This window comes from Ochotona princeps, chromosome 1, assembly GCF_030435755.1.
Source record: "Ochotona princeps isolate mOchPri1 chromosome 1, mOchPri1.hap1, whole genome shotgun sequence".
Classification (NCBI taxonomy): Eukaryota; Metazoa; Chordata; class Mammalia; order Lagomorpha; family Ochotonidae; genus Ochotona; species Ochotona princeps.
In genome coordinates, this window is record NC_080832.1 from 54498734 (window position 1) to 54524455 (window position 25722).

Genomic DNA, 25722 nt, shown 5'->3' on the forward strand with positions numbered 1-25722 from the left:
AAGTTTTCACCCTTTGCTTCCAAAGCTGCAGTTAATCACTTGAACACTAGCCAATATAGAAGAAAGCTGGCAGACTTTTCTTTGCAGCAGGCTATGTAAAAATGTTTATAATTTACAGCTTATTATGCCATGCAAATGACTGTGTTCCCAGTGAAGGAAGAGTGAGAAAATATGTCTGTGAAATTACTTCTCTCCCCTTTGTTGTTTTCTGGCAACAGTAGAAGGATACTTTGCACTTAACATGCATTTCTGTGTTTAATTGTACATCATTCAACTCACAACTTTAAAATACAGGCATTAACTTTTCATCTCTTTTTATAGATAGTCCAGGGCAGTTTTAATTTAATAGGAACAATAAGTTGAAAAAAAATTGAAATTGTCAGGAAATTTTAATGCAGTAGTACTAAACTTAGGATTTAACTCAGTTTATGACTTTAACTAATTTTATTTCTGACACACATTTAGTACTTAACAGACATGTTTCCGAAGTACCATGTACAAGGTTTGTTTTACATTGCTACAGCACTTGACTGAAGGTTAATCTTCCTTAGAAATGGTAAGAATAGGTCAGGTGATTTAGTCCTCTCTGTAATTTGTTGAATAGAGCCACAACCGTAGTCTTTCCTTAGCATCTAATCAATTTCTTCTGTCATTGGATACCACAGAATCTGGTTGGCTATCCTTCTCTGAGTATCTGGTACCCTGCTACAAGTTTACCCTCAGTAAACACTCCTCGGGTCAGATTGGATTGGGTAAGTGGTGAAGGCTGGCATGGGGTGTCCCAGATGGACCTTCAAAGGAGGATCCAGAAGGAGGCAGGTGGAAAAGCACAGAGCTGGTAGCTGCAAGTCTACATGGGCCTTTCCCTGCAGATTCTGAGCAGAGCTCTCTGGTTTTTTACACGTCCTTGGAGGTAAAAGGAAGGAAAAAGTATATTTAAATATTTAAAACATGCCCATCATGGTGGCCCCCTGGCTGTCAGGGCTCCATGCTTCGGAGGCCGTGGCCACTCAGCTCCTCAGTGTCCTGTGGCTGGTGACAATCAGTACAGGCCCTTCGGGGGCTGCTGCCACTGCCACTACTGGGGGCAAGGAGACGCTCAAGTACAGGACCTCAGAGTGGGACAATACATTTGTAAAGATCCACAAATAAATAATGCTACACAAGAACCAGTTAACTGTACAAACTACACAGCTCATGTTCAGTGTTTTCCAGCACCCAACGTAACTTGTAAGGATTCCAGTGGCAATGAAACACATTTTACTGGAAATGAAATTGGTTTTCTGAAACCTGTTTCTTGCCAAAATGTAAACGCCTATTCCTATAAAGTGGCAGTTGCATTGTCTGTTTTTCTTGGATGGTTGGGAGCAGATCGGTTTTACCTTGGATACCCTGCCTTGGGTTTGTTAAAGTTTTGCACTGTCGAGGTTTGTGGTATTGGGAGCTTAATTGATATCATTCTTATTTCAATGCAGATTGTTGCACCTTCAGATGGAAGTAGTTACATTATAGATTATTATGGAACAAGACTTACAAGACTAAGTATCACTAATGAAACATTTAGAAAAAGACAGTTATAGCCATGAATATTTTAAAAACAACTTGGGTTTGGACCACCTTAATTTTAATAGAGAACTCAGTAGATGAACTTCTAGATTTTCCTTTTTCCTTCACATACTCATTCTGTGGTTTCCATATGATTTTTTTGTTGTTGATGATGTATTGATTATGTTTGGTCGATTTAGTAGAAATATATGGTTCTGAGATTTATTTAAGAGAACTTTGAAAGCTGTATAATAATCTTTCCGATGTTACTGTCTCTATGAGATAGATAGCTTATTTTTCAGATTTCTTAATGTCTTTTACAAAGGCAAATTGCCACTTTTCAGTTTTGCTTGTGAAAAAATAAAAGCATAACTTCTTCAAAAAATTTAAAACATGCTTACTTTTTTTATTTTCTAATTTGTGAATTAGTTTCTAAGTTAAGAGCTTTATTCTTGATCAGTTTTCTTCTAACTACACATTTTCCCCTGTAGCACAAATAAACAGATACTGAGTTACATTTAAAAGGGAAGTTTTAAATACCTACAGTTCGTATGTTTTTGAGAAATTATATTTTCTCAGAGAAAATAGGATCGTCAAGTCAACATCAATCAAGCATTATTTTTTATCTTCAATGTCTTCTTCAAGGAATTTTTTTGGTGTATCTTACCTGTTAAATAATGCCCGAAAGTTTCTGTCTTCTATCTCAAGCCTTTTTGTTTTAAGTTCGATATTTCAACAATGTGAGGATCATTTCTGACTCTGTAAGAGTGAGCAAATGAGTGTAATGGCTTGTTCTGTCTTGTTAGTTGCTGCCTTTTGGGTCAGAACTGACCTGCCCGGGAACCAGCCCTCTGGGTGGCAGGATGGTGCCTGGCACTGCTCTCCACTGACCCCTTCTGGCCTTCGGTTAGATGTACTGTTGAGTGGACAGTCACTTCCTGTCATCCGTGGTAGGAGAAGGGGCTAGTCAAGCAACAGGAGAGGAAATTAACCAGGGCAATCATCTCCCAACCTCTTCACCACATATTACCATTCTATCTCAAAAAGTCAATTTTCTAAAGATTTTTTTACATAAAATCATGATTATTTGGTTTTACGTTTCCTTAGATACACTCATTATTGCCAAGCTGAGTATCTGATGACCACCAGCACATCTGACTAATGAGTACAGAATTAAAGACAACTGAAAATTTTAATTGCTGATGTACCTTTTTAAGTTTTTTTTTTTTTAATTGGAAAGGCAGGTATACAGAAAGGAGGAGAGTCAGAGAGGAAAATCTTGCATCCGATGATTCACTCCCCAAGCAGCTGCAAAGGCTGGAGCTGAGTCGCTCCAAAGCCAGGAGCCTAGACCACATGGGTGCAGGGTCCCAAGGCTTTGGGCCGTCCTGCACTGCTTTCCCAGGCCACAAGCAGGGAGTTGGATGGAAGCGGGGCCGCTAGGATTAGAACCGGCGCCCATATGGGATCCTGGTGCATGCAAGGCTACTGTACCAGGCCCAGATGTACATTTTTCTAAAGATGCACAAATGGCTTTCATATATATTTTGGAAAATAACATCTATAAAGAGTTCTTCACCTGCTCTGAAAAATGCTTGAAGACCTGAGTACCCCACACTAGGGACTGCTGCTCTACGGAGCATGATCAAGCAATAAGGGCTCACTATTTTACTTTCTTTCCCATGGAAGTAGAGACCATTATCAAGTTAGTGCTATTTTAAGACAGCACAATGACTGCCCCAAGTTATTGCTGTACATAATGGATACTGGATTGGGTACTTTTATTTTTTACCCCTAAAATAACAAGTCGAAGGTGGAATCCAAAGGTCTGACAGCGTCCTGGATAGTTACCTTTCTTTCTGCTTTTGCTTCTTTTCTTAAAAGAAAAAAAATGTCTTCCTCTCTGTCTCTCCTCCTCTCTGTATATCTGCCTTTCCAATAAAAATAAATAAATCTATTTTTAAAAAGGGGAGAGTGTGGAGATGGCCTAGCAGCTAAAGTCCTCACCTTGAATGCACCGGGATCCCATATGGGCACCGGTTCTAATTTTGGCAGCCCCGCTTCCATCCAGCTCCCTGCTTGTGGCCTGGGAAAGCAGTTGAGAATAGCCCAAAGCCTTGGGAACTGACGCCCATATGAGATCACAGCACATGCAAGATGAGGATTTTAGCCACTAGGCTATTGCATTGGGCCCTTTTAAGTAGGTTTTTAAAAAATTCTTGGAGTCTGTACTTATTTGTTCATTAGATGAAATATGTTAGAAGGTCAAATACAGCTAAAGGAAAATACTTATGAAGTGTTTTCAGAACACATTTTGAATGCTAAGTCAGAATAGGTTATATAGGGCCTGGTTTAGAAAGATATATACATTTTTAAAAAAAAAAAAGAGAGAGGGCCTAGCACAGTAGCCTAGTGGCTAGTTATTGCCTTACATGCGCTGGGATCTCACGTGTGCACCGGTAGTGATCCCAGCAGCCCCACTTCCCATCTAGCTCCCTGCTTGTAACCTGGAAAAAAGTCAAGGACGGCCCAAAGCCTTGGGACCCTGCACCCGCATGGGAGACCTGTAAGATCCTGGCTTCGGATTGGCGCAGTTCCAACCATTGCGGCTGCTTGGGGAGTGAACCAATGAGCGAAAGAGCTTCCTCTCTGTCTCTCCTCCTCTCTGTATATGGGACTTTCCAGTAAAAATAAATTTTTAAAATGAGGTGATGTGTTTATTTATTTGAAAAGCATAATTAGAGAGAGAGGAACAGAGAGCAGGAGCAAACGGGAATTTCATCTAGGTTGCCCACATAGCTACAGTGGGGCGCATGCGTGGGCCATCCTCTGTTTTCAGGTGCTCTAGCTGGGAGCCGCGGTGGGATTGCTCAGACATGGACCTGAAAGCACTGTTTTCCTTAAGATTCCTGGAAGAAAGGAAGAAATGAGAGAGGGAAGGAAAGAAGGAAGAAAAAGATCTAAAGCATCCAGGGCTTCCTTTTTGTTCATAATGTGCAGCAGCATACTGTCAGGATGTTTTCTCTCATTTATATCAGTTTTTAAAAGCCGATTCCTTATGTATGTTCTGAAGTAAATGATTCCATCTGGGCCCCTCCGTCTCCGCTTTTCCCTGTTCTGAGTGGATCTCTCCCCCAGGGTTGTCGCTGACGGGAACTCCGCACTGTGAGTGCCCCTCCTTGGATGTCCTCCGCTCGCTCTGTGAACACTGAAGTGAGACTCGAGTCCTCTGACTCTCTTGGCCATCTGTGCTCAGGGTCGAAATCATTCAGTTCCCTGTCTAAATCCGTCACTGCTTTGGCCACGAGCTTCTTTAGCCATGGCTTTTACTCTTTTGTCTTTTCCCTCCAGTGCCTTCCCAGAGCCTATCAGTGTGTGGCCTATGACAGGCACTCAGTGAATGCTGATTAAATGAAAACAGGAGATCCTTGAATAATCACTACAGTAATAGTCAGTGAATGATAAAATATGAGGAAAGTACGTTGGCTGTATCATCCTTCTAATTCTAATGAATAACAGCATTTTATCAACAGTTGAAATCTCTTCAAATGGTCTGTTTGCTATGCCTGTTTTGTCTACTAGTAACTGAGATGCTGTTAACTGGTTGTCTGCTGATTTGGTAAATTCTGCTAAATAATACCTAGCAGTACTCATTTTAATCTTTGTATCATTCTAAGTTCTGCCTTCTCAACCAGATGTTCCTACTTGTAATAGATATCTGCAAATTATAGTTTACTATCAGGAAACATGGCTTTGCCACAAGGGTGAGAAATCAGGTTATCTTTTTAAGAAAGTAAATACAATAGTAGGTGAATTCATGATCAGATTGCACACAAAGGCAATATGAAAAAGATTTAAAAATAAGTTAATGTAAACAAGGCACATCAAAGTATAGCTTGGTGCTTTCTCATTAAATTTAAGTTGGTGACTTTTATCAGTTAATATCACAAACTTAGTCTATTTTTACAATATCTTTTCCAGTGGTATTTAATTAAGTAATGTGGTGTTTGCTGATTTCAAACCATCTGCCTTTGTTCCTGTCACAGCCATGCTGCCAGGGCATTGCTTTTATTCTCTCTTGTGTTAATATTCTGTGTTAGATAATGGTTTCACAAATAATAGATTCTAAGGACCTTTGATCCACCATTACTGTAAAATAAAATGCAACTTAATTTTTTTCTAGGCATAATGGTTTTAACCTTGTGTACTAATTTGACTGTGCTTGTGGGGGCAGATCCTTAAATGAGACGCAAATGAAGGAAAAATTGCTAATGCTGCCACTGTATATCTAATGAGCACTGTGTAATAAACCATAACCTCTTCGACATTTCTCTGGAAAGCGACGTGATTATTTTGGATGGCTAGCCCTTTGTGGATGGCTCATTACCATCTGGCATAATATATATTGATAGAGACTGTAATTGTCAACCCCTATTTGACATGCTGCCTCTAATAAATATGGCTGGCATCACCGGAGCCCACTAATGGTTATACAGGAAACTGTAATTAAAGGAAAAAATATATATTTTAGGTTAAAAGGTGGGGGGGGGAGAGAGAGAGAGTGTGTGTGTGTGTGTGTGTGTGTGTATAAAAATATAAAATGTCTCTATAGGAGACTGTCTGCTTCCTTATCCCATGTCTGTAACTTTTGTCTTTGAATATGTGAAGCTTCCCCTAAGGATTGCTGCTGTCTTATCAGTGCAGGGGCCAACATGTGACAGCACTGTGTGTGTGTGTGTGTGTGTGTGTGTGTGTGTGTGTGTGTGAGAGAGAGAGAGAGAGAGAGAGAGAGAGAGAGATATGAAAGTCTTTCCACACGAAGAGCTCCTAGCAGGTGTATGTTGGCCTGGGTTCAGCCCAGGAATTGATGCTTTGAAGGCAGTCCTGGCAGCCTTTTACTATTTACATTTCCCATAATTGTCTCTAAGTTTATTTTTAACTGTATTCTCATTTTGTTGCAAGAATTTTATGTTCTTTGACAGAAAGAAAAAGATATCTAACAAGCCAAATTAATATGAAATATGAATTCTAAGGGAATTAAAGGCCCATAGGATACTTTACATGATAGTTAGACTTGAAAAAAAATATGCATTCAGGATTAGAGTTTTGTATTACTTCATGTTATACTTCATGTTATTGACCTAGTCAGTTTATAATTTCTGAAAACAGAGAACTGGAGTTCTCTTTATTATATATGCTTTGTTACCCAAAGTGTAATTGTAATATATTTTGAACTTCTGGATAAGGAAGTGTATTCCTGGTTTATATGCTATAATTCATCATCTTTATGAAGTAAATTTCTCAGCCTAGCATGTAAAATTAGAACATGAGCACATGTTTGTATTTCCTGGAATAGACTTAGAAAATCATGTGAAAAATTAGGCAACCCTTAGGTTTCTTCCTAGCAATGTGGTGTCTGATGTAATTCTCAATGTAAGAAAATGGAGGCCTGGGAGGTGCAGGAAGTAACTTTTTGGGCTAACATGACTGTTTCTGTCCACCAGAGTTTTGAACTCTGGGCCTGTGCACTTTGTCTAGACAGTTTCTTTTCTTTTTGGAAACTGTTTTTCATTTATTTCCATTTTATTTGATAAGCAGAAAGAGGTTTCACATTGGCTGATTTACTGTCTGAATGCCTTTGATAACCAGGATTGGGCCAGGTCCAAGAGAGGAGCCGGGAACTCAGTCTAGGTCTCCCACATAAATGAAGCCTTCTGCTGCTGGATTCTGAAGGGAGCCAGGACTTGTGCCCAGACTCTATCCATCCAGTAAAGGATGCGGATACTCCCAGCAGCATCTTCACTACTGCACCAAACACCTGTGCCTGAATTATTCATGAAAGACAAATCCAGCATAGCTGTTCAAGGGTGTAGGAGCATATTTCTGGGGAAGATGAATGGCAAGCCATGTGAAGAAAGAACCAACTATGTTGTGGGATGCCAAGGGAAAGGGGCAAACTGAGTAGTAACTATTCATGTGCTAAATCTGTTGGTAAATGCACGGTACCAACAGCGTTTTGCGTATACTGTGTGTTTATTTTGTTTGTGTTGGAACACTGCCTTTCTTTCTTTAGCAAGCTAACTTACCTGTTCCTTAAGATGGAGTTCTACTGTCATCATATCTGGAAACTTTCCTTGATCCCCAGGAAGAACTAAGTACACTTTTTTTAATTAGTTTTCTTTTTTAAGATTTATTTATTTTTATTGCAAGGCAGATATACAGAGAGGAAAATCTTCCGTCCGTTGATTCACTCCCCAAGTAGCTGCAAAGGCTGGAGCTGTGCCTATCCAAAGCCAGGACCCAGGAACTTCTGGATCTCCCACACGGGTGCAAGGTCTCAAGGCTTTGGGCCATCCTCGACTGCTTTCCCAAGCCTCAAGCAGGGAGGTGAATGGGAAATGGGTCTGCCAGGACTAGAACTGGCACACATACGAGATCCCGTCGCATGCAAGATGAGGACTTTGTCTGCTAGGCTACTGCACCAGGCCCCTAAGTATACGTTTTTAGACTTCTGTAGCTCAAATCTACACAAACATTGGCAATAGCTCCCACGTAATTGAGCACAGATCATGTGTCAGGACATTGTGTCGAAAGTACATTGTATGTGTTTCCTCATTTGTATCTTATAGCCATCATTAAATGTCAGTACTGATACTCCCTTTATATAAATAGATATACTAAAGCTTAGAGATGTTAAATAGTTTTGCTAAGATCTACATAGCCAATCAATAGTAAATCTGAGATTTAAAACAGGTTTCTCTTCAAAGTTTAATTATTTCAATGTTTATTTATTTGAAAGGCAGAAGGAAACAGAGACACTGATTCACTGGTCAAATGCCAGCAACAGCAGAATTGCACCAGGCCGAGGCTGAGAGGCTAAACTTCAGTCTGGGTCTCCTGCGTAAGTGGGAGGAGCTTAACTACTTGAGGCATCCTCTGTGGTTTGCCAGGAGTACGTTAGTGAGGAACTGAAATGAGAAGCAGAGCTGAAACTAGAAGGTAGGAACTCCAACTGGCGTCTTAACTGTTATGCCAGAAGCCCATCTCCAGGCTTATATTCTTAATAACTGTAGCGTATAAGGACATTTCCAAAAGTTTGTAGAAATCGAATGAAAAGTTTATCTTGGTGTAAAAAAATTCTGAATCCATGTTTACTTTTGAATAATACGCATTTCCCATCAACTTCTTAAAAAGATATTTGGTATGCATGGTTTGCAATTTTTTTGCACCAAAATAAACTTAAGTTCCATTTTCCATGAACTTTTTAGAAATATTTGCCATACTTAATTGATACTGTTTGCTTTTATTTTGTCATAATTGGCTTATAAACTCTTAAAGACCTGGACTGCACTGTCTTACTCAACTTTTGTCTTGAATTCTATCAAAATTGTGCTTTAGAGAGTAAAGAAACTGAATACATATTAAAATGTGCTTACTTTTACAAATGAGCTTCAGTTGTGTTTTCTAGTTAAATGAGTTTAATGTTATTTTGACTTGATATAGTATCAAACTGTAAACACAACACATAGATATTGCATGGTAAATGTCAGGAACTGAATTGTACAATTCGTGGATTGAGTTGTAGCCCCCAAAATTTGTATGTTAAAGCCTTAATGTGACTTCTTCTGGGAAGATGCCCTTAAGGGAAGAAACTAAGGTTACATGGGGTAGTAATGGTGAGTCCCTAGTCTCCTAGGACTCTCTTCCCCCTGTGAGAAGAGGGGGAGCCCCCAGGGAGATCCCTCTCATATCATGCACAATCAGAAGAAAGGTCGTGTGAGCTCGCAAGGAGAAGATGGCTGTCTGGAAGCAGGAAGATAGCCCTCTAAGATAGTCGACTGACAGAAGTAGGCTATTCTAGATGTTCTTGCTTTAGAGTTAAAGTAATATATTATATGGAGAAATGCTTGTAATTCTTCATTTAATGTGATAAATTACAGCTATGGGCTGTATCATATAACAGCTCAAGATTTAGATGAAGAATTTAATTGGAGTAACTATGGAACAACTTTGTAAAGAGAAATGAAAGTGCTTATGTTATCAGGGATCAGAACAATAGCTATCTACCATGAGCCACCTGAGGAGCAGTCCAGTGTTCTTCTTTCCCCCAGTGTGGACACTGATGTGTCACCTGCTTGGTTTCCTTCCAGGACTCCCAGCTCAGTCCTTCCCTATAGAAGGGGCCATGGTAGGGCAGGACCCGCACAATGGAAGGGGAGCTTGACTAGGAAGCATCTCGTTTATTATTAAACCTAAGGCCAAGGCAAGCTGAACAGGTACATTATTGCCTTTTTAGATGGCTTGCCAGTGTTCTCTGTATCAGCTCTCCTGGTAGAAATATTCAAGGTATTCTTTGCTAGAATGAAAGGGAAGACAGGCTATTAGGTTCATTCATTGCTCTCTTCAAATAGAATTAGCTTGATAAGCCACTCTGATTAATATGTAGACCCCAGTTTTAGACCACAGCAGGGCACTTGGTACAGATGAAAGTGCGCTGGTGAAATTATGTAGTTTAATGACTGATCATTCAGATAATTAATTGGCAATGAATATTTTTCCATGGAAAATAAGGCCCAACCATTAATGTGTATGTCACTAGCTGAAGTAATTGTACCTAAGCAAAACATAAATAAGAAGCATATTGATTTTCTTTTGTCTCTGTGAAAATGACTTTTTGGCAGACAATAGCAGTTCGCTCATTTTATTCTTAATTTACCCAAACTATTTGGGGCTGTGGCTATGAGGAATGTTCCTGGATTTTCATTTCTGTTTTTCCTACTCATTTCTATTCTCTCATGCCCTGAGATGAGATACTTAACTCTTTGTCCTAAACCCACACTCCACCCAGGTTCCACTTTCAGTCTCCTGGCTGCCACCATTGTAAAGCCTCTGCTGGCAATTGTCGATTCTGTTCATTGACTGGCAGGAGAGCCCTGCTGGACCAGCAGCAGCAAGCACCTCATGGAAGCACCCCTTTTTCCCCGCTGGAGTAGAAGGAGGCAGCAGCCACCTTGCCTTCAATGAGCATCCCCAAAAAACCCAGCTCTCCTGTAACCTCCCACCCCCCGAGACCAAATCCTTAGTGATCCCAATCAAATACCCCTACAACAACTGTGGACATCCATTTTACTCTTGGCACGCTTTGTACTTACCTTGTTAAATCTTTTTACAGTTTGCATCCCCAGCTAAGGTCTTAGCCCTCAGACCACAGGCCCTGTCCTTTTTTTTTTTTTTTTTTTTGTGGGTAATACCATTTATTCATTAATTACATTGTATTACGTGACACAGTTTCATAGGTACTGGGATTCTCCCCACCCCTCCTCAAACCCTCCCACCATGGTGGATTCCTCCACCTTGTTGCATAACCACAGCTCAAGTTCAGTTGGGATTCCCTCATTGCAAGCATATACCAAACATAGAGTCCAGCATCCTATTGTCCAGTCAAGTTCAACAGCTTCTTATTGAGACCCTCTCTGATCTGAAGGCAGAGCCAGCAGAGTATCATCCCAATCAATTAAAAGCTCCAACATACCATCAGCAACAATCCAGGTACGATGAGGCTGCTGCAGAGTCCACTGATTGACATAGCCCATCATAGAGTCTCCCCTTGTCCAGTATTTCGCTGCCAACATATAGCTGAGGTGGTTGGCTGATCTACTCCATCTTCCATCTTTTCTTGGTTAATGTTCTGATTCCTCCATTTTGATTGAGGGAATCCCCAAAGAAACTTTGAGGTGTTCCGAGACCAGGTCCCTATATGTACTAGTAAGCACAGTGTCTGCCACATTCCATCACCCCGATCAGCTGGTGGTTGCACAGGCCCTGTCCTTAAATGACTTACAGATTGGTGCCAATTTGAGTTCCAGCTGCTCTGCTTGCACTTGAGCGTGAGCTCCCTGCTGATGGCCAAGGTAAGCGGCAGAGGATGGCTTTAAGGACTTGGGCCCCTGCACTCATGTGGGAAACCCGGAAGAAGCTTCTGGCTCCCAGGTTCTGAGAGTGAGCTAGCAGATGGAAAATCTCTGCCTGTCTGTCTCTGTCTTTCCTTCTCTGTGCAACTCTGCCTTTCTAATAAGAAAAAAAAAGTCTGAAGTAGGAGTAGTGCCCCCACTGTGAACTGAAAGTGTTTAAGTTCTCCGTGTAGTTCTAGATGACACACTTTTTAATCTGCTGCCTGCATTTGCCTTAAAACATGAATAAAGTGTTTGCTGGTCTGAATGTATAGTTGTATTCCTTAGCAGAGTTCACATGTTTTCTGAAGCTAACAAGAAGGCATTTTGAGATATTTGCTTTTGTGTTATGAATTTTTTTTAACATTTATTATCTTTTTAGAAGTTGACTAGAGGTCTTCCATCCGCTGATTCACACCTCCAATAGCCAGCAGTGACGGACGCACATGGGAAGTCAGTTGAGGTAATTTGGCCCAAGGGCTTGGGCCCCTGCACCACCAGTGTGGGAGGCCAGGAAAAAGCTCTTGGCTCCTGGCTTCAGAATGGTCCAGTTCTGGCTATGGTAGCCATCTGGGGAGTGAACTAGCAAATGGAAGATCTTTCCTCTTTCAAATAAATAAATGGTGAAAAAAAATAGAAAACTAGGATTTTCTTCTAATTTAGTTCATTGGTTAGGTAAATTTATGAGTTAAGTTAACATTCATCCTAAAGTACAAATGACCCAGGATTATCACCACAGAAAGGCTCTGATGTGAGAAGGCGAGGTAGAAATGAGAGGGCAGTGAGTATCTGAAGTGGAGGATGCTCAGACTGCAAGCAAACAGGAGTCAGAAAGCCAGTTTACTGTGCTTCTAGTGTTGTGCCTGATCCAGCCATTGAGATTCCTTAGGTTATTGACTGTTGTCTTTTTGAGGTGAGTTGTTGAGATTTTAAAGAAAATATTTTCTTTGCTTATGAAACAGACTTATTGGTTGTAAGAAAAAAAAAAGCCCCAGAGAGTAGATAGGGGACTTAACTAATAGTTCTAATATCTACCACCTCTGAGGCATTACTTTCAAGTCAGCGTTTATGCTTTGCTGGGTCTCGTCTGTAACACAGATGTATTAGTCTAAATAAGTCATTGCTCACAGGTTCATCAAGAACGTCAAAGGCTGATTAGGCCTGGATGCTGTGGAAAATCTAGAGGGGTAGAAAAAGATTGCCTGTCACGAAAAAAGCATGCAAAAGTCCAGGGGACTCGGAGTTCTGTGCCAAGCCCAGGATGCCCCTACAATATCATGGATGTGGTGATGCTGTGAATGACTCCCTGTTGCCACAAGTTGGGGACCTGCTACTCTGTGAGTGACTCAGTCATGACCTGTACGTATCAGCTAGCTGACAGGTACAATTTTCTCTGGAAATTTTCTGAAGAAAAAGATGGGTTGATGTGAAAGCAGTTGAAAGTTAACATTTAGCAAGTGGTAAGCATTTGCTATGTAAAGCTTTTGTGTTAAGGGCTAAATGTACAGTCAGTTACTAATGAGCCCCCACATAAGTTTCAGTGTTCTTCTTGAATGCTGCTCTGGCATCTTCCAAAAAAGTCTGCATTCTGGGGAAAGAATTTGAATGCCCTTGGTTGGACAAGTGCTCAGTTTTGGGCCACACTGTCAGTCATTCGAACAGTGACTACCACCTTACACTCTGGGGGTTATGGAGAGAGGTAGCATTTCCAGAGAAGGGGAGGTCATTGTCGGGTTCTCTAGAATCACCCCAATAGTCAGGCTTATTCAAGGCTTGTGTTAGGATTGCCTCACTGAACCCTGGATGTGAAACATACATCCTTGTCATTTCACAGACTTAATGAGGAAATTATAGCTGATCACAATCTAGATATTTTGTATTTTCATTTTGAAAGTGAAATAGTTCATTTAGCAGCATTTAATGCAATGTGTATGACGTTCTAATTTTTTTAGAAATATATCCCTCAGAAGTCTCCCACATATACCCATAGATAAATCTATGAGAATGTTCACTACAGGTGTGTATATAATAAATGGGGATAAAAAATGACTTAAATATTTATTAATAAGGTCTGAAGAACATTGTGGTTAATACATATTATAGATAAATATCCATCATTAAAAAGGATTTGGTAATTCCCTAGATGTTGTGCTATAGAAAACTATACTCTTTAAATAAATGTGAACTGTTCTCATATTAAGTAAATGAAGAAAGCATGTATACATACATACGTATACATATATATAATGAAAACATTTATATGAGAGGATGTATGGCATTTGCTTCATGTTTATTAATACTTAGCATTTGATTTATGTTTGTAAACATTTGTTTGAAAGCATTTAAGAAAAAAAAGATTAAAAGAAAGTATGTTAAACTATAAGAGAACTTCTGGGGGAGAGCAGTAAGAATTCAGAGATGGTGAAAGTGTGGTACCGTGAAAAGATAAGGTACAGGGAAACATCAAAACATTGTGGAAAATGGAATTAAAAGATAAGTTTGTTTGGGTACAAAAAAAAATTTAAAGTCCATGCAAGATGTTTGGGCTCAGCACAGTAGCCTAGTGACTGAAGTCCTCACCTTCCACGGCACGAGGAGCCCATATAGGTGCTGGTTTGAGTCCCGGCAGTCCCGCTTCCTATCCAGCTTCCTGCTTGTGGCCTGGGAAAACAGTCGAGGACGGGACCCTGCAGCCACATGAGAGACCCAGAAGCAGCTCCTGGCTTCAGAATGACTCAGCTCCAGCTGTTGCAGCCACTTGGGGAGTGAATCAGCAGTTAGAAGATCTTCCTCTCTGTCTCCTCTCTGTATATCTGATGTCTATGAGTACACATATGCCTTTCCAATAAAAATAAATAAAATCTTTGATAAAAAGAAGTTCCTGGGAAATGCATACAATAGAAATCTATATGTGGATTTCAAAATTTTTTGTGCCAAAAAAATTTTTTATTCTTTTAATCCCATTTTTAATCCCATTTTTCCATAAACTTTTTGAAGTACCATTGTAACATTGTGTCTGTCCAAAGGAATATATTTTAAAATTTTCTTGTAACCACACCAGAAATATAAAAGGAAATTAGTAAAATTAATTTTCAGTATTTATTTAAGCTACTATGTCTAAAATGTTGTCACGTCAACATGTAATTAGTGTAAGGCGCTTCCTGAGATTGTATATTCTGTTTTTGGTAATAAGCCTTCCTCACTATAGCACATCTGCTTTATTTTTTTTAAAGATTTATTTATTTTATTACAGCCAGATATACACAGAGGAGGAGAGACAGAGAGGAAGATCTTCCGTCCGATGATTCACTCCCCAAGTGAGCCGCAACGGCCAATGCGTGCCGATCCGAAGCCAGGAACCAGGAACCTCTTCCGGATCTCCCACGCGGGTGCAGAGTCCCAATGCATTAGGCCATCCTCAACTGCTTTCCCAGGCCAAAAGCAGGGAGCTGGCTGGGAAGTGGAGCTGCCGGGATTAGAACTGGCGCCCATATGGGATCCCGGTGTGTTCAAGGCGAGGACTTTAGCCACTAGGCCACGCCCCCAGGCCCAGCACATCTGCTTTAAATGCTTAGTAGCTTTCCGTAGTTGGTGGTTATCGTCTGAACAGGTAAGTACTGTATCCGTTTATATCATGTTAATTTTTACACTAAGGGCATTCTCTCATCTGACTTGTACATTTTTTTAACATAGACCTTTTAATATTTGTGATTTTCTTTATAAGATGATATGTAATTTTGCCTTTTAGTCCTCTGGCACCAGCTTTCTATAAAAAAGGAATTTGAATGGCATTCCTATTTCACTTGAAATAAAAGTTATAAATTTTTGTCCAGTGAACATGCATTAAACATTCCATCCTTGAATTAAGTTAAATGATACATTTGAAAGAATGATTGGCTTTTCATGGCGCACAAACTGAATCATGAAGTTTTTTTCATTACTTTTGTATGTGCGTTATGCCTTTTCGTGCAAGACCCTGGCAGCCTTTTGAACGTATCTTATTTCCATGGGTCAACAACAACAAAAAACATGTAAATGAAAAATGTGAAGCATAAAGATTGCCTGGTATATGTAGTGTGAATATGAAGTAATAAGGTTAATTTTAGTAAGTAAGCAAATGGTATACATTTGCCTTTCAAAGTTTGTTTGAAAGTAGTACATGAATAAAAAGTGCTCAGAACATCTCTCTGCATCCATTTTTATAGGCAGTCTGTACTCTCAGACACCTAACAGATGTGTCATCTGTCTTTGGCTTTGGTTCACTTGCAGGTGCTCCTCCAGTTATGGAGAGTGTATCTCCTTAAACCCGCCATAGGTTGACAATGTAATAAGCTTAAAAAAAATAGTATTTAAAAACATGAAATCACCCACTTCCTGTCAGCTCCCTGCTTGTGGCCTGAAGGTCTTCCTCTCTGTCTCTCCTCCTCTCGTGTATATCTGCCTTTCCAATGAAAATAAATGAATCTTTTTTTTAAAAGATTTATTTTTATTACAAAGTCAGATATACAGAGAGAGGAGGAGAAACAGAGAGGAAGATCTTCCGTCCGATGATTCACTCCCCAAGTGAGCCACAACGGCCGGTGCGCGCCGATCCGAAGCCGGGAACCAGGAACCTCTTCCGGGTCTCCCTCGCGGGTGCAGGGTCCCAATGCATTAGGCCGTCCTCGACTGCTTTCCCAGGCCACAAGCAGGGAGCTGGCTGGGAAGTGGAGCTGCCGGGATTAGAACCGGTGCCCATATGGGATCCTGGGGCGTTCGAGGCGAGGACTTTAGCCGCTAGGCCACGCCGCTGGGCCCGATAAATGAATCTTTTTTAAAAAAAATATGAAACCAACAATGCATTTAATCCACCTAACCTAGCAAATAATAACACAGCACACTGTAGTTTGGGGGCTCATGTGGCAGACTGGCACTGCCCAGCCTCAGGAGGATGTTGTACCACACATTGCTAGTTCAGGAAAAGTTAACAGTTCAAAATTTGAAGTATAGTTTGTAAGTGTGTAGCATTTTCACAGCATTGTAAAGTTGACAACTCGTACTCTGAATCATCATTAAATAGGGACCATCTCTGTACATGTCTGGACGTGCCTGGCTTTAGTCCTGGCTCCACTTCTTCCAGTCCAGCTGCCTGCTAAAGCAAGCACCAGGAGATGCAACTGAGGGCTCAAGTACTTGGGTTCCCGTCATGCATGTACACGAGAGAACTAGATTGAATTAACAGCCTCGTGTCTTCCGCTTGGATCACTGCCAGCTTCTATGAGCATTTAGGAAGTGAACCAATGGATGACAGATCTCTTTGTCTCTCTCCCTTTCAAATAAGCAAGAACACAAATTTTTTAAGAGATTCTAGGCAAAGAACTTGATTTCTAAGCTTCCAATTCCTCATCCACAAATAGGAACTTAACAGCTTAACTGGGTGAAGATCAAATAAGAGTCTACATGAAAATCCTAACATCTCATCAACTGTCATTAACTATGCATTGAGTTGCTGCTTGTGGCTTCTTGTGTGTCTGGTTTAGACGTGCTTGGGAATCACTGCATACATGCATGAAGACCTAGCAAAACATTTGGGGAACATTTAGAATTTCTTTTTGTGCCTTGTGTTGCTTCAGTTGATCAGGTATCAGGGTAAGCAAACTGAAAGCTCCTCTCTACACAGCCTGTGCCCTGACCCAAGCACTCAGACAGCGTTGGCTCCTTATTTCCTCTTTACCATCACACACATTTCCCAGCCACAGCCAAGCCTCATGGTCTAAATAAAGTCTTCCAAGATTCTCTTTTCATTCGAAATCTGCCTCATTTCCTTGTTATTTATTTGTTTATTTATTAAGATTGACTTATTTGAAAGTCTCACAGAGAGATGGCGAGACAAAGAGAGATCTTCTGTCTGCTGGTTCATTCTTCAAGTGGCTGCAGTGGCTGAGGCTGGAACCAGGAGCTTCCTCCTGGTTTCCTACATGGATGCAAGAACCCAAGCACTTGGGCCATCTTCTGCTGCTCTCTCAGGCACATTAGTAGGGAGCTGGATTGGAAGTGGAACAGCTGGGAGATGAACTGGTGCCACATGGAATACCAAATTTGCAGGTTGTGTCTTTTTTTTTTTTTTTTTGAAGGTTTACTTATTTTTATTGGAAAGGCAGATATACAGAGGAGGAGAGACAGGGAGGAAGACCTTCTGTCCAATGGTTCACTCCCCAAAGGTCCGCAATGGCTGGAGCTGAGGCCAATCTAAAGGCAGGAGCCCGGAACTTTCTCTGGGTCTCCCACATGGGTGCAGGGTCCCAAAGCTTTGGGCCGTCCTCGACTGCTTTCCCAGGCCACAGGCAAGGGAGCTGGATGGGATGCAGGGCTGTTGGGATTAGAACTGATGCCCATATGGGATCCTGGCACATTCAGGGCGAAGACTTTAAACACTACACTATCACACCAGGCACTGCAGGGCATGTCTTAATATGTTATGCCACAATGCTAGCCCCTGCCTCTTGTTCTTGAGTTGGTGAGGTCTTTGCAGAATGACATTTCCCTCCTGCCAGTGCTTACTGTGGCCCATTTAACACACAGCACTCACACTTCTCCTAACCCCTGCTTACTTTCTAAAGAAGAGAACTCACGCTGTAATCTTGTGTAAAGCAATTTGGAATTCACGGGACCCTGGCAATGGGGGTTGGGCCCAGCACCAAACTTAAGTAACGATTCAAGCTCCTCTAATTTATAATTAGTCTCCAGTTTCCCCATAAAAAAAAAAAAAAAATTGGCTTGTCTTCATCTACTAGCACCCATTATTGCCTCTGTCCCTTCTAAAATCAAACTATGTGTTATCTAATTCACCAAATGATGTGTATTCTGGCTACACCCAGCAGCATTGTCTGCTGTCTGCTCTGGGCTGTCACTGGACTACCGTTTCTCCCAGCCTGATTGCCCAAAGCAGTTTCATGGCTAAATGCTGAAACCTCGAAGAAAGGGTTTGTAAATGAAATGGAAATACAGGCATGCTCTTTGTAATCAGTTCTTTAATCCTCCACCTGCCATGCCTTGGAGACTGCTCATAATTATCAGAGCGGAGAACTGAACTCCGGACCTCGGCAGAAAGCGCTATGGGAGGTTTGACAACAGAATCTACTCTGCAGTGATGCGGGGAACAGGGATAAGGGAAAGTGGGTGGTAAGGAGTGAGGTGGGGCAATTGTTTGGGGAAACTTTGACACGGAAGCTGGTATATTTGTGTAACCTTTTCATGTGGAACTGTGCTGCAGTCAGAAAGAGGTTTGGATTTTCTTCATTACAAGCCTATTCAACGAAGAAGTAGGACAGTGGCTGGGCCTGGGTGGAGGGGGGCAGCGAGGAGGGCCTGAGCTCCTCGGGATATTAATGTCTGCCTTCAACAGGAGGAAATGAGCCGCCACTTGAGTTAAAGGCAGCTTCATGCTCTCATCACTAGGGATTCCCATATGTCCGGGGAGCTACCGCGGAAGGATGGCAGAGCTCGGTGGGAGAGTGCAGAGGGCCCTCATTGGAATTCATGTCAGGAAACTCGGCTCAGGCTGCCCAGAGCAAGTCTGTTTAATGCTGATCAGCTGTCCATCTGATTAAACCCGATTGATACAGGCATGCCCTCCCAGGGCTGCCCTGACAGTGACAGACGTCTCACCCAGATGTCTTGTTAGGCTTTCCGGTAGACTCGAGTATTTTTAACCCCTTTTGTGATATCCACACTCGGCAGACCTTTTAGAGACCTGGCTAAGCATGCCTTGGGAGGCCTTCCCTCTGTTGCCGTGGCAGGGTGGCAGGGAGGAGTTTCCCCCAAACTGGGCACTGTAGGTGAGGTTCTCCTACCGGCCTTGTCAGAAGCATCTGCTTGTGCTGCAGGATCAGTAAGTGCAGACAGTGTCAAGTTTGTGCCTGAGGTGTTAAAGATGATGTTTTTCAAATGAATGGTATTAAGTATAGTGAGCAATCTGGCCATGTTAGGCTTTGTTTAGAGTGGTTTTATAGACATGTCCATCGATCGGGGAGCAGAATTTTGTTCCTACATAAAGAGACAAATTGTTTTCTGCTTGGCTAATTTTTAGTGGCAAATAGGGTGACTCCTTGCTAAGTCCCAGCATCTCTCTGCCGCCACTGAAAGAGCTCTCCCCTCTGCATACTGGTTGGCAGATGTGGAGAGAATTAATCACAGAGCATATCAATGCTGGACTTTGCTTTTGGAAATAAAGCCAGGCGAGTTTGGGAAATAAACACAAGTCTGTTCTTAAGCTGTGATTATTTTAAAATTGTGTTTTTACAAAACTACTGGTAATTATGAATTGCAGTGCTGAGTATGGCAGAAGTCTTTTAAGGATTTTTTTTGTCATTTTTTTAGATTACACCTCTCAGTTCTCTCCCCCAAGTGCTGGCCACTTCCAGGGACCTGAAGCTGGGAACAGGCAACTCCATCCTGGTCTCCCATGTCGGTGGCCGGAGGGACTGAGGTAGCAGGAAGCTGTAATCAGGGACCAGAGCCAGAGATCAAACACAACCAGGTGCTCTGTTAAAGGACGCAGGCTTCTTAACTGCTAGACCGAATCGCAACCATTTGTGTCCTTTCTCCCCCCACACTTTCAGACTGTGTGTGTTCGTGGCACAACAAGATCCGAGCAGACTCAAGCATCCCATCTTTCTTTGAAATGCGTCCAAAAGCAGACACTGTTTTCTGGGTTTTATTCCCTCCCCCCCCCCACACACACGTGCTCGGAATGTTGAGTGAGATTTTCTATGAGACAGAGTCCTCAGTAGCTCCAGTGACTGCTCAGCATGTGTGATCAAGCTAAAAGGAAGAGCCAATCATTCCTCCCAGCCCTTGAACCTGGGTGACTCAGTTACTACTTGGAGCTCACCGTTACTCTATCTGTCGCTGTGCTATTTCACTTTTCTCTTTTTTCTTCCCATACTCAATCTTTTCCTCTAGTTTTTAAAATGTATTTTTTTTAATTTGAAAGAGACAGAGAGGCGAAGACTGGGAATTTCCATGTTCTGCTTCCTCCCCGCCCCATGCACACACAGACACACAGTGCCCCTAACAACAAGAGCTGAAGCCAGGTCTGCCACATGCCAGGGACCCAAGCACTTGAGCCGTCATCTGTGCCTCCCAGAGTGCGCATGATCGAGACGCACATTGGGAGTCCAGCCTGCACTGCAGACCTGGCACTCCAGGATCAGTTATAGGGTGTCCCAAGAGACATCTTAGCTGTTAAAGATGGCATTTGGGCCTTTGTTACACCAATTCTGGTTTTTAAAATCAGAGTTCTTGCCCGGCTGCTGATGGGCCTCAGGACGGGGCATCTCATGCCTGGATCCCACATGCCAGCCATCATGTGCATGTGGGGAGCTGTCCCTGGGTGGCCAGTGTGCCATTTGGCGCCAGGCTCTGCCTGCTGGCGGCCTGGACGGGGAGGTCTGGGGTTTTGGTTCTTTGAATCACTGCTTAGGTAGTTCCAGGTTGAACCCATAGTGCTTTGGGGATGTGAATCAATCCTAAAGATTCCCAATGATAGTAACTCTTCCTTTGAAGAACTTGTAATCACTTAACAGTGCTGAGCACCGAGCACCAGTTCATGCAAAAGCTAAGGCTCTGGGCTTGTCCAGCAGGATATCCTATTACCTGGCATGATGATGGATCAGCAGATGGGTCACATTAGGCAGGGCCATTACATAAACTAGCACTCAAGAACCATATCCGGGGGTAGATTCTGCGGGGTATGTGTGAGCCACAACCTGTGGAAATTTTAGCCCCACTGGTTAGTTCAAGAGTTTGGGTGGTTTTGGACTAAGCTAGGTGTGACCAAGGAGCTTGCCATCAATCACAGGTAAAGGAACCCTCAACAGTCTGGACTGGTCAAAGCAGCAGCACCGAATGTGCATCCTGAATAGGGTGTGGGGTGGGCTGGGCTGCAACTTTCACCAGCTCATACATGACCAAATGGAAGGCCAGACTGAGCTGGGCACTGGTAAAACCCATGGGCATGTATGAGAACTGGGTCGGGGAGTGGATCAAGTGGAGGAACGTGGGAAACGCCCCTGGCGTGTCATAGCTCCCGCTGGAGAACATGTGGTCCAGACCTGGAGGTTGGACAAGCTGGGCAAAGTAGCTCCAACAGCCGCCTAATGTGTGAATTGGTAATGAAACGGGGTGTACCGGGCAGGACTGAGCAAACCTTAGCCCACAAGCAAAACTAGAAAACAGCATGGAGCACAGGTCATGCCATGAGACAGGGACACTAAGCCACAGTGTCTAAGGCAGAGGCCGGGATAGGTGAGGAGCTGAGCTAAGCTGAGTCAGAGCAACCACTGGCATGCGCGTGATCTATAGCTGGGAACAGGCCCGGTAGGGGAGCTAAGGGGACACCCTAACTGGGTGGAGGTTCCACCAAGGGGTGCACAAGCTGGAATAGGGCTGCGTTCTGATCAGGTTACAGTTGTAGTCTCCCTTGGCACAAGTGTGGACTGGGATTGGATGCACCAGGCCGGGTCAGACCCCAACACCGTCTGGTGTCCTGGAGGACCAGGGGAGATGCGGGACAGACTAGGCAAGGTCTCAACCCCTACTGAGCCATATGTGAGCCGTATGTGGGTATGGATGAGCCATGGCTGGGCTGGAACATACAACAGCAAGAGTCAGATTGGGTTGAAGACCAATCAGGAAAAGCCACTGTACCTGCTAGGACAGGAGGTGAACTGAGTAGGGCTGGCTCATGGACCCATTGGTATGCGTGAAACCTGGCATTGGGAAGGTTCTGATGAAAGAATCTGGGTAACTCCTCTGGAAGGACACAGTCTCTGCAGGTTAGCGCAAGAAGCATGAAAGGAAACAGCCCAGAATAGGCCATGGAAAGTTCCCCACTGGCATACATTTGGCGTGGGCCTGGGGACAGACCAGGCTGAATCAGTTCACATCATCCACTGGCAAATCCGAGCACCAGAACAGAGTGTGGGTCGAGCCAGGTTTGGTCACAACAAAACCCAGTGCACAATACAGAATGCCAAGGTGAGGTTTCCTGTACCGGATGTGACCACAGCACCCAACCAGTACACGCGTGAGAACCAGGGAGGGAGGGGGCAGAGCCGGCAGGGGAATAAGGGGCGGTTTCCCTTGCTGGACAGCTACTCCTACTGGAGAGCATGGGCTGGGATGGGGACAGACCAGACTGGGCTGGGCTACAACACCTGTGGGCCTCATGTGGACTAGATCAGGGAAAGCCCAGGCTGGACTGAGTGTTCCCACTGGTGCAAACAAAAATTAGAGTAGGTAAGGGTTGTTTGGGCTTAGCCGCAGCATCAGCTGGCAGAAGCTGGCACTGGGGGCTTATTCTGTCAAGTCAAACCACAGAACCACCTGGAGAGTGCATAATCCAGGAGTGAGAGCAACCCGGGAGGGAAATAGTGGGCTCCTCCCTCTTGGGTTACCAATCCCGCGGGAGGACACGAAAACTAGGATGGGGCTGGGGTAGCTAGACAGAGAGGCACTCAACAACAGCCATGAGGGCTGGTTAGTTGAGCTGGTTAGATGGAACAAAGCTTCTATACCCATCGACATATATGAGAGCCAAATGGATGTGAGACAGACTGGACTAGTCTGCTACACATACTGGCAAACCAGGGTAGGGGGCGGGCCTGGTGGGGGTTATTGTGGGTCACTCTGACTGGGCTGCAGCTCCCACTGGTTTATGCAAGGACCGAGTGTGTGCTGGGTGGAACCAGGCTGGACTGCAATACCCATTGGTTCCAGTGGAAGTCGGGACTGAAAACAGAACCAACCCAGCAATTGCAACCACCAGCTGATTGGGTCAGTGGACTGTGCCAGACCCTGTGCTTGCTAGAACACACAAGAATCTGCTCTGGGAACACCTCAAAGTTTCTTTGGGGATCTCCTCAATCGAAATGCCGGACTCAGAACCCTAACCAAGAAAAGACAGAAGACAGAACAAGTCAATCAATCACCTCAGCTATATGTTGGCAGCGAAATACTGGGCAAATGAAGACTCTATGATGGACTATGTGAATCAGTGGATTCTTCAACGACCTCATCGTGCCTATAGTGGCGAGATTGGCAGCGATTCATAACTGGTGAACTATCAAAACCACTTGAGCAAATATCTCAGAGCATGCCTCATATCCGGGACTTGGGGTGGGTGGGAAGCTGGGTGGAGCGTCTCCCTCAATATCCGCTTTTACCTCAGATACATGAAGGAAACAATATGGAAAAAATAGTCTTACCCCTTCCCTATAGCCCTTGAACCCTTTTTACCCTAATTAACTATGTAAAGATTGTCAAAAATAAAATAAAAAATCAAATTAGAAAAAAAAAATAAAATCAGAGTTCTTGCTTCCAAATTCAGGAGTGAAACAAAATTAGTCTTTAATTCTGTGATTGTGGAAACCTTGAAAGTCACAGTTCCATCTTATCAACATGACTAAATGTTGAAATTGGAAATTTCTTATTTTTCTGTAATTATTGACACTTAGAATAAATCTCTTAAGACTTTGGTTTGACCTACTTATATGAGTTTCAAATTTAGTATTTGTGATGACTTAAATGTTCCCAGAAAAGATTCTCTTTTTTTAAAGATTTATTTATTTTTATTGGAAAAGCAGATATACAGAGGGGAAAATCTTCCATCTGCTGCTTCACTCCCCAAGTGGCCGCAATGGCCAGAGCTGAGCCAATCCAAAACCAGGAGCCAGATGCTTCTTTCAGGTCTCCCACACGGGTGCAGGGTCCCAAGGCTTTGGGCCATCCTCTGCTGCTTTCCCAGGCCTCAAGCAGGGAGCTAGATGGGAAGCGGAGCCACCAGGACACAAACTGGTGTCCCTGTGGGGGTCTGGCCAGTTTTGGTTGTGATAAAAACAGTACACAACACAAAATGCCAAGGCGAGGCTGCCTGTGCCTGTTAGGAACGCAGCACCCAACCAGCACACTTCCCACTGGTTTAGGTGAGGGTCGAGTGTGTGATGGGCAGAGCCGGGATGGACTGCAATACTCATTGGTTCAAGTGGAGGTCGGGGCTGAGAATAGAACCAACACAGCGGTTGCAACCACCAGCTGATGGGGTGATAGACTGAGGCGTGCACTGTGCTTGCTAATACATATAGGAACCTGATCTGGGAACACCTCAAAGTTTCTTTGGGGATTCCCTCACATTAACCAAGAAAAGATGGAAGATGGAGTAGATCAGCCAACCACCTCAGCTATATGTTGGCAGCGAAATACTGGACAAGGGGAGACTCTATGATGGGCTATGTCAATCAGTGGACTCTGCACCAGCCTCATTGTACCTGGATTGTTGCTGATGGTATGTTGGAGCTTTTAATTGATCGGGATGATACTCTGCTGGCTCTGCCTTCAGATCAGAGAGGGTCTCAATAAGAAGCTGTTGAACTTGACTGGACAATAGGATGCTGGACTCTATGTTTGGTATATGCTTGCAATGAGGGAATCCCAACTGAACTTGAGCTGTGGTTATGCAACAAGGTGGAGGAATCCACCATGGGGGGAGGGTTTGAGGAGGGGTGGGGAGAATCCCAGTACCTATGAAACTGTGTCACGTAATACAATGTAATTAATGAATAAATAAATTTTAAAAAAAAGAAAAAAAACAAACTGGTGTCCCTATGGGATCCCAGCACATGTAGCCACTAGGCTACTGCACCAGGCCCAGAAAAGATTATTTTACCTGGCATGTGTTTACCAAAGCCATGCTCATCCCCTTTCTGTCCCCCCCTTTTTTTTTAATAGCAGTTGATGCCATGCCTTTTACCTTTTAAGCTTGGTGCTTTTGACATGTGTTTTAGGGATTTGGGGGCTCTCACCTGCTTCTTCTCTCCATTCCTCATCTTCTTTGTTTACCTCAAAGGAGCTTATCCACAGGACTGTCAGAAAGATAAACAAGGCACAGATAACTCAAATAACTAGTGTTTTGGGTGCCAAGATGTGCTGTGGAGGGAGGAAGGACAGGCATGCATATAGGGAGGAAGAATTGCCAGAGCAAATGGAGTGAGTAACAAAGCCTTACCCAAACAGGGGGCAAGTCTGGCAGAGGTCTGAAGTGGGTGGATGACCTAGCCCTGTATGCAAAGGGAAGAAAGTTCAACAGGAAAGACAAATACCCAAGGCAAGAACAGACTTGGCATGTTTAAAGACCAACAAGGAAACTACGTGGCAGGAAAACAGTGAGCGAGAGGGCATGAAGGCAGAG

The 25722-nt window shown here is 43.2% G+C and overlaps 1 protein-coding gene and 1 pseudogene across 2 annotated transcripts in view; both read left to right on the forward strand.

Moving 5' to 3' along the window:
* Window positions 1–25722, forward strand: part of PDSS2 (decaprenyl diphosphate synthase subunit 2) — a 275263-nt gene that overhangs the window by 120226 nt on the left and 129315 nt on the right. The window lies entirely within an intron of this gene.
* Window positions 961–1904, forward strand: LOC101523830 (TM2 domain-containing protein 1-like; annotated as a pseudogene).